The sequence below is a fragment of the Branchiostoma belcheri genome, unplaced genomic scaffold, assembly GCF_001625305.1.
Source record: "Branchiostoma belcheri isolate BF01 breed outbred unplaced genomic scaffold, Haploidv18h27 scaffold118, whole genome shotgun sequence".
NCBI classification, from domain to species: Eukaryota; Metazoa; Chordata; class Leptocardii; order Amphioxiformes; family Branchiostomatidae; genus Branchiostoma; species Branchiostoma belcheri.
This window is the reverse complement of record NW_017802580.1, coordinates 100,531-113,505: the sequence shown is the minus strand read 5'-3', so window position 1 is coordinate 113,505 and position 12,975 is coordinate 100,531. Positions and strand designations below refer to the sequence as shown.

At 41.2% G+C, this 12,975-nt stretch overlaps 1 protein-coding gene across 1 annotated transcript in view; it reads right to left on the bottom strand.

Annotated features, from left to right (window-relative positions):
- LOC109462497 (neuronal acetylcholine receptor subunit alpha-10-like) overlaps positions 1-12,975 on the bottom strand; it is a 29,272-nt gene that overhangs the window by 6,406 nt on the left and 9,891 nt on the right. The gene's annotated exons all lie outside the window — the stretch shown is intronic.

Genomic DNA, 12,975 nt, shown 5'->3' with positions numbered 1-12,975 from the left:
TTTTTGTGTTGGACCAAAAGTTTTAACTTCAAACAAGATTTTTATTGTTTGCACATATTTGCAAATAAATATAATTAACACAATGAAATGGGGTCGTGTGGTGCAGCGGCAGAGTGCGCGACTCGGAACTTAGAGGTCCCGGGTTCGAGTCCTGACATGCCACCGATCTTGTGCCCTTGGGAAAGGCACTTTACACGACTTTCCTCACTTCGCTCAGGTGAACATGAGTATTATCCTGTCATGTATTTGTCCCCTGTGCTGGTGGCGGTATTAATATAAGTTGAAAAAACTTTGAGTGTGCCGTCACCACGTCTGGTGATTACATGTTGGAATAAAAATAAAAATTAAAAAAAAAATAATAAAAAAAGTGGAGGGGAGGTCTAGAACCTATGTGTTGAACTTCCCTAACCGTGTGATATTGTTACATTATGTATGATTAACATAAACCAATAAAACAAGAAATCATAAAGAAAGTCAACAATGTTGACGCGACAGTTTGAGAGTAGTTACCTAAAGCGTCGGTCACAACCCGCCGTACGTGCTTCTGCGTGCTGTCTATGTGCAAAAACGTGGGCAAACGCAGGGCATCCGTGCGTGGTGAGTACCGCCTCCGTACGGAATCCTACGGATTTGGGAGCACGCAGACACGCCGTAGAACTTTAAGTGCATGTGAAACTTTTTCTACGTGCGGTCTGCGGATTCACCACCCGTGCGTGCGAGTACGGACGACGCGCGTGCCCCGTACGTGCCGTGCGGAAGAAGCACGTGTGAGTACGGCCACCTTACGGTAAAGTTGCAATCGCACGGAGATCGTACGTTGTAAGCACGCACGACTCAATTACCACTTGCGCAACGTACGATGCACGCAACCACTCACGGCCAGACTTGGCGTGCAGACCACACTCTTACACTTTGCGCAACCGTGCGAGTGACGTGCGTAGACGCCACTCCTTCCCCGCGTTTAAAAAACGTAGCAGACGTAGCCTCCCCAAAAACCTCACGGCGGGTTGTGACCAGGGCTTAACATTGGTTGGTATTTTTTGGAATGGATTAGCCTTTAGAAGCGTTATCGTTACTTCTCTTTTTCAACCCTGATCGTGTAAGACCGTCTACAGCGCTGATACATAATTAGAAGTCTCACGTGCACTAAGACGTTCACTAAAAATAAAACGACTTTTCGTTAATTCAAAGACAAAAGACAAGAAAAGCAATTCTAAACGGAAGCCACGTGGCTCTAGATGTCTTACGTAATCTCCTAGCAATTTCGGTAGCCACAAAGACAGTTTCAAGTTGGCCAGGCTGCATCCATTTGCCAGACAGTTACTATTCTTTGCGGCCACCGAAAGATCTGCTTAATGGGGTCGTGTGGCGCAGTGGCAGCGTTCTCGACTCGGAACCAGAGGCCCCGGGTTCGAGTCCTGTCATGCCACCGATCTTGTGCCTTTGGGAAAGGCACTTTACGCGACTTTCCTCACTTCGCTCAGGTGTAAATGAGTATTGTATTGTCCCGTGTTGGTTTCGGCATTATATAAGTTGAAAAAAACTTGAGTGTGTCGTCACCACGTCTTGTGATTACATGTTTCGGAATATTAAAAAAAGATCTGCTTAAACGTACAAGCTCACGTTTCAGCTGAGAAATAATTCCATCTTCCCATACAAATATGTTGCATTATTAGTTAGCACTGGTTAGTGGGGTTTTAACTCATAGTTAGTAGATCTAGCGAATAGATGATATAACAAGTACAAGTTAACTAATTCAGTGAACACAATTCACTGGCAAGATGTACAATTTGCAAGAGAAAATTAACCATAACCATGACCAGTTCGTGATTATAAACTTGCTTTTCTGAGAATTCTCTAGTGCTACTGACGAAAAGTAGTGGATGCTACCTAAAATGTCTGACCATTTCCCAAATCATATCCAGTTGCTTGAGTAACTGTTTTTTGGCGTAACTATACTAGACTTCGCCAGAATACAGAATAATGATAGGAGAATACGAGGTAGTAGAGCTTAGTGTGACGTCATTGTTTGTTTGTTTGTTTGTTTGTTTATTCGCATATAATCAGAGAGAAAAACAATAAAATGAACATATTACAGTAAAATAGGATATGCAGGGGAAAGATAAGAAGCCATAACGGCTTGTCCGTGATCTTCCCCCGACTGAATTAATTGACAACTGTAATAATGGTAACAAATCAAATGGTAATAATAAATAACAATAACTAATTGAAAAATTCGATCAATATGATAACGGTAACAAATCAAATAGTAACAATAAATAACAAAATTATTTGGTAAATAACCTTAATTAGAAATGGCATGTTAAAAAAAAGTTAACAGAGGTTTAACTGAAGTACAAACATAAACAAAAAAAATTGAAGCAATAACTCCAGAATATATAAATGAATTTTAAATTTAAATCTTATATAACATGTAACGGAAAATTTGATGGGCCTAGAAGATGGAGGCAGTGTTCTGTGACAGCCTAATCTGTTGGGTAATATCCGCGGGAAGCTAGATGTCTCTCCTGACGGCCTGGGTTGATCCCATCGGGCCTGCCGAGCGGAGGAGAACGGAGAGTTCACCTTGAGTAGAGGGAGGAGACGTGAGGAGATTTAGCAACTTTCCATCCTGTTACACCAAAAAACAGTTACTCAAGCAACTGGATATGACTTAGGAAACGGTCAGACGTTTCAGCTAGAATCCACTAGCTTTCGTCAGTGATTGAGAGACCAGAGGGGAAATGCGGGTTTATAAGCACAAACTAATGATAGATATGCAAATAAAGTGATTTGCATAATTTTTTGGAAGTCGAAAAGGGAAGAAAAGTCAAGACAAGGTAATGCCAATTAGTCAGAAAGCTCCTATCAATCAATAGTTTGTGCTTATAAACCTGGTAATAAAAATGATAATACTTGTAACAAAAAATTCTAATAACAACATCTGTAACAAAGAATAACAATAAAATAATAAAGTAATGCAAAATAAGAAAGTAATGTATGATAATAAAGTGACACATATCAATGGTAACATTTCGACCAAAAACAATAATTGGAACAGTAATTGAAAGAATAATTGAAACGATAGTGGAAACAATAATTGACACACTACCATTAGTAATGACCAATAATAATAACATTTTGAAAAAGATACGCAGAATGAATAAAGTATAACAGTTTGTAAGTAAAGAGAGACGTCATATTAAATACTTTTTAATACAATAAGAAAAAATAAGACTTGGATAAAATCAATGAATGAATGAAAAAAATTAATTAATTGTATGTTATAATCTAACAATCTATTTGTAAGGACAGGTCATAAACAGGAAAAACAGTAATGTCTTATTTTGACTATACATACTAATGTGATCTACTATTTACATCGCAATTGTAGATGTATGAAGCTAATCATACAGGGTTTATCAATTTTCAGAAGAATTACGTTTTTGTCTGTATTATCTAAAACCTTAGAGCTGGGGAATATTTCCTTTAAAACTATAGATGGAATCTCTCTTATTTCTATATAATGTAAAATCTTGAGACTACAAAACTGCACTTATTCTATATGCTACAGAAATATTTCATTTGTAGTAAATTTAGAACTTTCTTTACACTGATATTCTCGCGACACTATGTGTTTCTAGGCACCAAACACACACACACACACAAACCACACATACACACCACACACACAAACGCATACACCACACACACATACACACACAAGCACACACATACACAAACGCACAAACACACACACAAACATACACACACAAACACACATACACACACACACAAACACATACACACACAAACACACACATACACAAACAAACACACACAAACACACACACAAACACACACACACAAACACACGCGCACACACATTCACAAACACACACACACACACATTCACAAACTTACACCACACACACACACACACACAAACACACAAACAAACACACACACACACACAAACACACACATACACACACACAGACACACACAAACGCACATACACACACACACACACACACATTCACAAACTTACACCACACACACACACACACACAAACACACAAACAAACACACACACACACACAAACACACACATACACACACACAGACACACACAAACGCACATACACACACACACGTACACAAAGTTTCATTCATTCATTCATTCATTCATTCATACACATATACACACAAACACACACACACACAAACACACACACACACACGCAAACACACACACATCACATACGCGGTTTCTTTCGTGATAGCCTAAAATACTGCATGAATAAACATAACACATACATGCATGGTCTGGTGTTGAAACAACTTGTGAATACTTTGTGTGTACATTTTCCCCTCACCAGTCAAACCTACCTGACGAATGCGACCAGCGGTCAGCGGTTCCATGGTGACGTATGGTCAGCACAAAGGTCATACCAGACATCTGCTGAGTACCACTTGACCTCTGACCTTCACATACGTCATCGCCATGACCCATGACCCGTGTCTGAGAACAACCAATCAAATCTATCGATTTGGCCTACTTGTGCTGATTGGGCAACAATTCTCTATCATTTGAATAAGATAAAAATTTTTTGTGTTGCCATGGCAACGGGTTTCTGGCAGGCATTTTTTGCTAAATTTAGTACTTCTTGTTTCAACAATAGAATTTTATGGGTTTTATGTCAAGTTAGTTATGGTTTCTAATATTAATAACATTCCATATAATTTTATGTAAATTTTGTCATTAAATATGCATAATTTATGCCAATTTGATGACGTCATTGGCCAAAATCCAAGATGGCGGACCATATCATTAGCACAGGTATATACAGGTTATTTTCATTAAAATTTCATCAATACTTCCATTTCTTTTTCCAAAAAAGGTTAAAATGAAGGTCTTTACTATGTTTACAATGTATTTTAGGCTTTATCATGAAAAAAAAAATATTTTTGAAAATTCAAGATTGACGATCCAAGATGGCGGATATCTTAAATATGCATGACGTCATTTTATGACGTCACCGGTGTTGCTATGGGCAACATAAAACTTAGTACACCCTAATATTCTGTCATAAACACTTTTGGTACAGCTATGTTGAATACCATTTAGTTTTCAGGAAAAAAACCTATCTAGACGGTTTTAGCCAATAAAATCACATTAATGACGTCATAATGACGTCATATTACGTCATAATGACATAAAAATTGTAGATATGATAAATTTTTACTAGTACACCATCCCATGAGTTCTGAGGGTCCCCGGTCCCCCATACCAAAAAAAGCCCGGTCTAGGTAGGGTTAAAGTAAGAAACAAAACATTAAATCAGAGCCATTTTCGTCTCCTCTCTTCATAGTTATCTGCTATTCACCTTCCGGCATGGAAATAGACATCTTTGCCCATTTTCGGTATGTTGACCACTGTTAGTAGGCAACAAAATTTCTTTTTTTCCCCTCAAAATCAGGCAAAAAATAATGCGCGCGCTGATGCCATCCATAAAAATTACTTGCTGTGGCCTTATACGTTACTTACGGAATAGCATCTTTGATGGTCACCCATAGTACCATATGATTGCAAAGGTTCAAAATCAAAATAATCATCCAAAAAGCGGCAAAAACTTTAACCTCTAGTCTACCTTTATCCCTGAAATGGTTTGGTAGCGCAGCACACATTGCGAGGATCGGTAAGTTGAAGAGAAATGAAGCTATTTCAGTAAATTATGGACCGAGTGTGATACAATATGCTCTAAAGAAAAGTACTTATGATTTCATCATTGCTGCTGTAGGCTTATGACAAATATAAGCGAATAGTGAGCATTTTCTGCTTTATTCGTATTACTCGATAAAGAAGGAAATGGACGTTTCATTTGACATGTTGGATATCTCAGAGCGCTTTTGGAGCTACCTTTTGGAAAGGAATTGTTGATTCCATCGTCCAAATTATTGCTCCAGGCATCCGGCAACTGAAACTTGTTGATACTTTAAATAATTTCTTTCTGAAGCAAAAAAGAAATCATCCTTTCAAGGGTCTCAGAAGGGTGTACTAATATCTTAAAGGTTTGGGGAAGACGCAGTTGGTGCCGTTGGGAAATAAACATACAACAAACGTCTCCGCCCATTGCTTGATGTTGAAACGGCAAAGATGTGGGATCAGACTTTAGAAAAAATATTACCGATTTCTCAACTGACTACAGCAAACACCCGCTAACCCAAGACATTATTAGGTTTTATCGCATATCGCGAACTGGCAAGGCCATATCATTTTTAGACGTAGAATGTCCAGACTGTGAATGATGTACAAAATGACTAATAGATTGGTGGACGTACCAACCACTACTAGTAAGTATCTGATACCAGCCCAGAAAAGAACAAGAAACAGTCATGCCTTCAAATATCAACCAAGAATTGAGGTATTCAAAAACTCGTATTTCCCCAGAACTATCGTAGACTGGAACTCGTTGATACCAAGCACAGTTGGGGCATCATCACTAGAAAGCTTTTTAAAAAATCCTGCAATCAAGATTGAGTGTAACAAGCCGTTCGGTGTGATATAGCAAGCTGCCGCCGCGCCGCGTACCTGCGAAGCTGGTGTGTTACGCCGAAGGGCGGGTATACCGGCTATACCGATACAGATACAGATCTGACATCTTGATTTTTTAACCTCCTGAAATATTTGTCTATGTAATTTTCAGAAGCCAAGTTTTATTTAATACATTGGATAAAGTTTGTGGCCCTTATAAAGAAGAAAACAGAGAGATGGGTCCTAGAGAGAGCCCTAGTCCCGACGCATTTTAGTTTTACAAGTTTAAATGAGAGGGAGAGAGAGCGAGAGAGGAGAAAGAAGGGGGAGCTATAGCTTGAAAGGGAGACAGAGAGAGACAGAGAGAGAGAGAAAGAGACAGGGAGAGAGAAAGGGAGAGAGAGGGAGTCGAAAAGACGAAAGAGAAGAAACGGAAAGAGAGAGGGAGAGAGAGAAAGGGAGAGAGTAAGAGAGAGAGGGAGACAGAGTAAGACAGGAAAGAGAAGAAACGGAGAAAAAGAGGGAGAGAGAGAAAGAGAGGGCGAGGGTGAGAGAGAGAAAGAGAGAGGGAGAGAGAGAGAGGGAGAGAGAGAATCCTCATTGACCCGAACTGCTCGTTTCGATCCAGGACAGATACATGGAAGACATTTTCCTAGGCCTTCAGATTACACTATAACACTGCACCAGACTGTATTACTGGGTACATACTCTTTCACTTCGCTTGCGGTAATTGCGTAAAACTGCCGACTGCGATGTTTTATTTCATTTTCTGAGCAGGATGAAAGCCATTAGAAGGTGGGTGGATACATCATATTGCCGCCCTACTCATGTATAACTGTCAGAGAAACCATCTATCCCCTTTTCTCTGTGTTCGGTAATTGCATGAAGCTGACAACTGCTTCTCTCAGGTTCAAATGGATTTCTGGAAAGCAGTACAAATTGGACAAATAGACGGTACGAGTTGTCAGTATATGAGTTAGTCGGCCATAGGGTAGTGAAGTGTACTCCTGTACATTGCGAGCTCGCTTCTCTGGCATATTATTCAGTGTGTTCACCCAATTTCTACTATATTCCAGCAATTTATTTGTGACTTGTAAGCATACAGAATAAATGACGGCGAGATCAAAATGGCATTTTTGACAGCAAGACTTACGTCTGAGCGATTTTTTGGAGAGATTAGTTGATATGTTCGAGCACTCAGAGGACATCGAGCAAAGTCAAGTATCATACAATGTATACCCTGCTGAAACACAGTCTACTCTCTTGTAAGGCCATGTGATTTGACTATATAGAAGACATCCGCGCGCGCATGAATTTTTCGTCTATTTCCAAAAATAAATAAAAAGTATACCATACTGTAAATCGTACAAAGTAGCTGCAAAATGAGCCTTAAATTGTAAACAAAATATTGGAAAGTGATACTTATGTCGCAGAATGCCAAAATCCATTCAAAAAGACAAAAAGAAAATGTGAGGGGGTGAAAATGAAGAGTCTATTATTTACCATGCAAGTAAAATATTACTGTGTGTGTGTTTAGTCATTTTTATGACCACGTAGATTACATTACTAAAGGCAACTTTTTTTTGGCCAAACTTTTTTTTTATATTTGCACGCTCGCATCAGTTTTGGTGTTCCCAGAGGATGTCATCCCTATAATCAAATCAACGTGGCCTAATTTTCAAACTCGTCGACCTTTCGGCGCTGAGCACAGTGCACAAGAGGTCGGGGACAAAGTGCCGCCTGCCCGCGGACGGTTGTACTGACATGTCGGCGGGCCAGGCTAGGTAGTCTCGGCAAATGTAATTATCCTTGGTGGTAAGACATTTCCTGGAATGTGCGTCATCGTCTGTCTTAACAGCTGCTATAAGCATTAGGCCCAATTCCAACTACTGTAAGGCTGTGTTTATGTGAAGTCACCCAAGGCGCTTTAAAACATGTGGTTTACCCCGAAGCCGGTTTCAAGTGGTCTATCTGAACGCTCCAAATCACATTGAAAGCACCTCGATCCCAAGCAACTTCTAGAGGTGGTTTCGAATCGGTTTTCCCGCATCGCGATTTGCGTCTGAACGCAATGTGATTTCAATGTAACTTCGCCTGGTCATGGATTACGGGGTGATATTTCTTTATTTATATGCAATACCAACTTTTACGTTGCAGCAACTTAAAGAGCAGTAATCGTCAAATAATGTGTCCGTTCTAGGGCGAGCATCACCGCCTCTGGCGGGACCACGTCGGCATTCGGCCGAGATACGCTGGGAAGGGGGCATCAGCAAGCAGGTCGTTGACCTCTGACATTAATAACACGCCACTTTGCGTGTTTTCATCAAACAACAATAAATGTAGCTCAAGCGAATTGTGATCGGACACGGTTTCAAAGGAATGTGTGGCATGTTGACCAGATATGAGGAATGTGAGTTACCCGAATCGCGGTTTGGGTGACTTCACATAAACACGGCCTAAAATAATCCGGATCCAGCCGAATAGATAGACATTCAAGATATCCGCCATCTTTTATCGTCAATCTTAAAGTTTTGAAATTACAGTTTTTCCGGATACAGCCTAAAAGCACAATGCAAATGGCTTACGAAAAGATCTGTAAGTATTAGAAAAATGGATAATTCACAACAGTATCATACTTGTCTTTCATAAAATTAGACTTGATTGATGTAATAACTGATGCTTAATGTGTAATTTACTATGTTGAAAAGATAAGTTTTCCTGTAGTATAATGTCCTTGATAGCAGTTGAACGTGTATGTAAATAATAGTGTATTTTATGTAAAGGAATCCAGGAAGAATAGTGATGTATATATTATCACTAGTGGGAGATTCCTAAATAAACAAACAAACAAACAAACAAACAAACTTGACCAACAGACTTTACACGGTTTTCCTCACTTCACTCAGATAATACGGACATTGTGGCAGTTACAGAAACATGGTTCTCAAAGGATCTCCCAGAAGAAGCCACAGCAATTGACGGGTACAGTCTTCTCCGCAAGGATCGTCTTGACATGAGAGGGGGAGGTGTTGCCCTGTGTGTCAAAGACTGTATAAAGACCAAACCCGTACACACTGACGTACCAGACAATATTGAATGCTTATGGGCACAGATCCAGCCACACTGGACTCCACGCGATGTACCTGTACTTTACCTTGGTGTGCTGTATCATCCTCCCTGGGCAAATGAGAAGCACATCCAACATGAAACCACTCAGTGCCTCATCCGCACTCTAGATGAGCTTCGCAAGAAACATCCTCACGCTGGTTTCATCCTCATGATGCGGAGACTTTAACAACTTACCGCTACAACCTTTGCGAACAAGCCATCCGGAACTGAGACAGGTGGTAACTAAGCCCACTCGTGCTGACGCCACGCTGGACTTGATCATAACAAACGTCCACCAGCACTACCTCGTGCCTGACACCACAGCTCCGCTGGGATCAAGCGATCACAACTGCGTCATCTGGAAGTCTAAGGTTGCTGATCAACATTGCTGTCGGTCGTCCAAGATCAAGCGTCGCCTAGTCACCCAGGACAGGAAAGACGCCCTTGGCTTGTGCATGGGTCTCACGGACTGGTCTGCTGTGTACCGTGCAGAAACAGTGGACGAGAAAGTAGAGACTTTTAACAACATCGTTCACACTATGATGGATACTTGTGTACCCCTCAAGACGAGCAGAACTGGCAGCGATGACAAGCCCTGGATGAACAACACCACCAAGGCAGCGATCAGAGAAAGACAAACCGCGTTTCTGAAGTACGGTAAAACTGACGGGTGGAAAAAGCTTCGAAACCACATTCAACGCCTCATAAGAAAGCAAAAGAAGAAACACTATGATAGATGCATAGCAACACTTAAGAAGACAAATCCCAGAGACTGGTGGCGCTTTGTAAACAATCAGCTGGGACGCACACAAAAGTCAAACAGGAAGACGACCTGGACTGGTGTCTCTGATAACCAAGTCGCTGACGTACTGAATGACTACTTTGCAGAGGCGTGGTCAGACAGTAGCACTTACAACCTGTCCCCTCTTCCAGTGGGTTCGGACGAGCTGTGCAGTATAGGCCAAGTGAAACAAGTCTTAAAACACCAGCAAATATGGAAAGGCTTGTGGACCGGATAACATTCCAAACTGGGTCCTGAGTTTGTACTTTGCGGACTTGGCTCCTGTTATCAGTCACATGATGAACTTTTCTTACATCACTGGTACCATGCCGTCCTGTTGGAAAGTGGCAAACATATGTCCTATCCCCAAGACGTCCGTCCCCACCAGCAAAAAAAGACTGGAGACCCATCTCCCTTATCTCTTCTTTGGGGAAAGTTCAGGAAAGGCTAGTCTTGAACAAATTCTTGCCCTTCATGTCACCCTGGATTAAGGACCAGTACGCGTACATGCCCAAATGTTCTACAACTCTCGCACTTGTAAAAGCCTATCAGACATGGCTATCGAACTTGGAAAACAGAGACACATCCATGGTTCGCGTGCTGCTGGCAGATATGTCTAAAGCATTCGACAGAGTTGATCACGGAATCCTTCTCCAACTCCTAGCTGTCCGTGACACCCCACCTAAGATGCTTGGCTGGATACACAGCTACCTTACTGGCCGAAAACAACGCGTAGTCGCCAACAACCAGCAGAGCAACTGGAACGTCGTCACATCAGGAGTGCCACAAGGGCGAGTGCGTTCTCCGTACCTGTTCCTTGTGTACATGTCGTCAAGAGAAACTGTGCACCAAACAACCAGCAATATCGGTTATGCAGACGACATCGGACTGTCCAGAACGTTCACATGTGACACTGTTGAAAGCGACACAACTATGCAAGAGGAAGCCACGCAACTTGACACCTGGGCGAACAAGAACAATATGATTATGAACGGGGATAAGTCCTATGAGTTGAGATTGTGCTTTTCAAAAAATCCACCTGTTCCACCTCCCCTCACACTTGGAGGCAAAGAAGTCCCGGTTGTTGAATGTGCCACGTATCTGGGCTTCAAACTTCACCGCAGCCTTGGGTTGGACAGCCAAATCTTACACATGGCAAAGAAAGGCTCAACTCGTCTTCACTTTCTCCGCATGCTCAAGAAGGGCGGGATGCCACCAGAGGACCTGGAAACTGTGTATACGACTCTGATACGACCTGTGTTAGAGTATGCAAATGTCGTGTACGTGGGCTGTAACACAAAACAGAACAACACTCTTGAGGCTGTACAGAGAAGGGCGGCGAGAATCATCTACGGCATCAGTACTCAAACAACCCCCTTCTCCACCCTCCAGGACAGACGGGAAACTGCAGCAAAAACTCTGCTCAAGCATATGCGGCATGTCAGCCACCCTTTGCATTCTTTGATGCCCTGCGACAGACACCAGAGCACACGGCGGTCCCTGAGAAATGGAAACCACATCTCCATACCGAAGTTCAGAACTGAAAGACTGAGGAAATCTTTTCTGTTTCAGGCAATAAGCCTCAGTAACCAAGACTTGTAAATAGTCCGCCTCTGTTTTAATGGACCTGACCTACAGAATTTTAAATCTATTTAATTTTAATCGTCAATGTTGTGCTTTTTAATGTGTATCTCTTTTCAAGCTATTTTAACATGCAATCACTCGTGCAATTCAGCCAAGCAATGCATATTGGCTGCCAATCAATGTGAATAAAACAGTTTCAGTTTCAGGTGCAAATGAGTACCTAGCTTCGGCTAGGGACGTCCCTCGGATAGGACGTTAAATAGAGTTCCCGTGTTTGGTGAGAGCCACACCTCGAGCACGTTAAAGATCCCACCACACCTTTCGAAAAAGTGTAGGGGCATGCCCCGGTATGCGATGGTCCAAATACTGGTCTGATTATTCACTACGGAGTCCAGGAAGAGTAGTGTAAAATTCACACTAATGGAGATCCTAAACAAACAAACAAACAAACAAACAAGAATTCCGAGATCTCATACCTCCATGAAATATGGGCTTGATATGTAAATGTAAATTTCTTCTTTAATTATGCAAATGACCTCTGAATTAACATAATACATACATCGTGATGTATGTTAACTTTTGATTAACTTACAGATGTCCCAAGTATGACATTCCCATCATTCACCATTAAGAAATCATAGAATTTTCGCATTAATTATGCAAATTAGGTCATCATTTGCATAATTAGTATCTGTTGATGCTCCGCCTGCCATAGCTTACACACATTACATGTATGAAAGTAGTATAATGTAAAACACTGTAATTTTAGAATTTCCTCATTAATTATGCAAATAAAGTCCTCATTTGCATAATTTGCATTTCATCATGTACAACTGTCTCTCAGGTACCTACACACCAAAAATGATGAAAATACGTTGTTCCAATCTGGACTTATTGGCTTTGAAAGTTTTTACCAGAAACTAACCTGCAGTTCCAGAACAAGCTGCTAGGGGGACCAAACTTA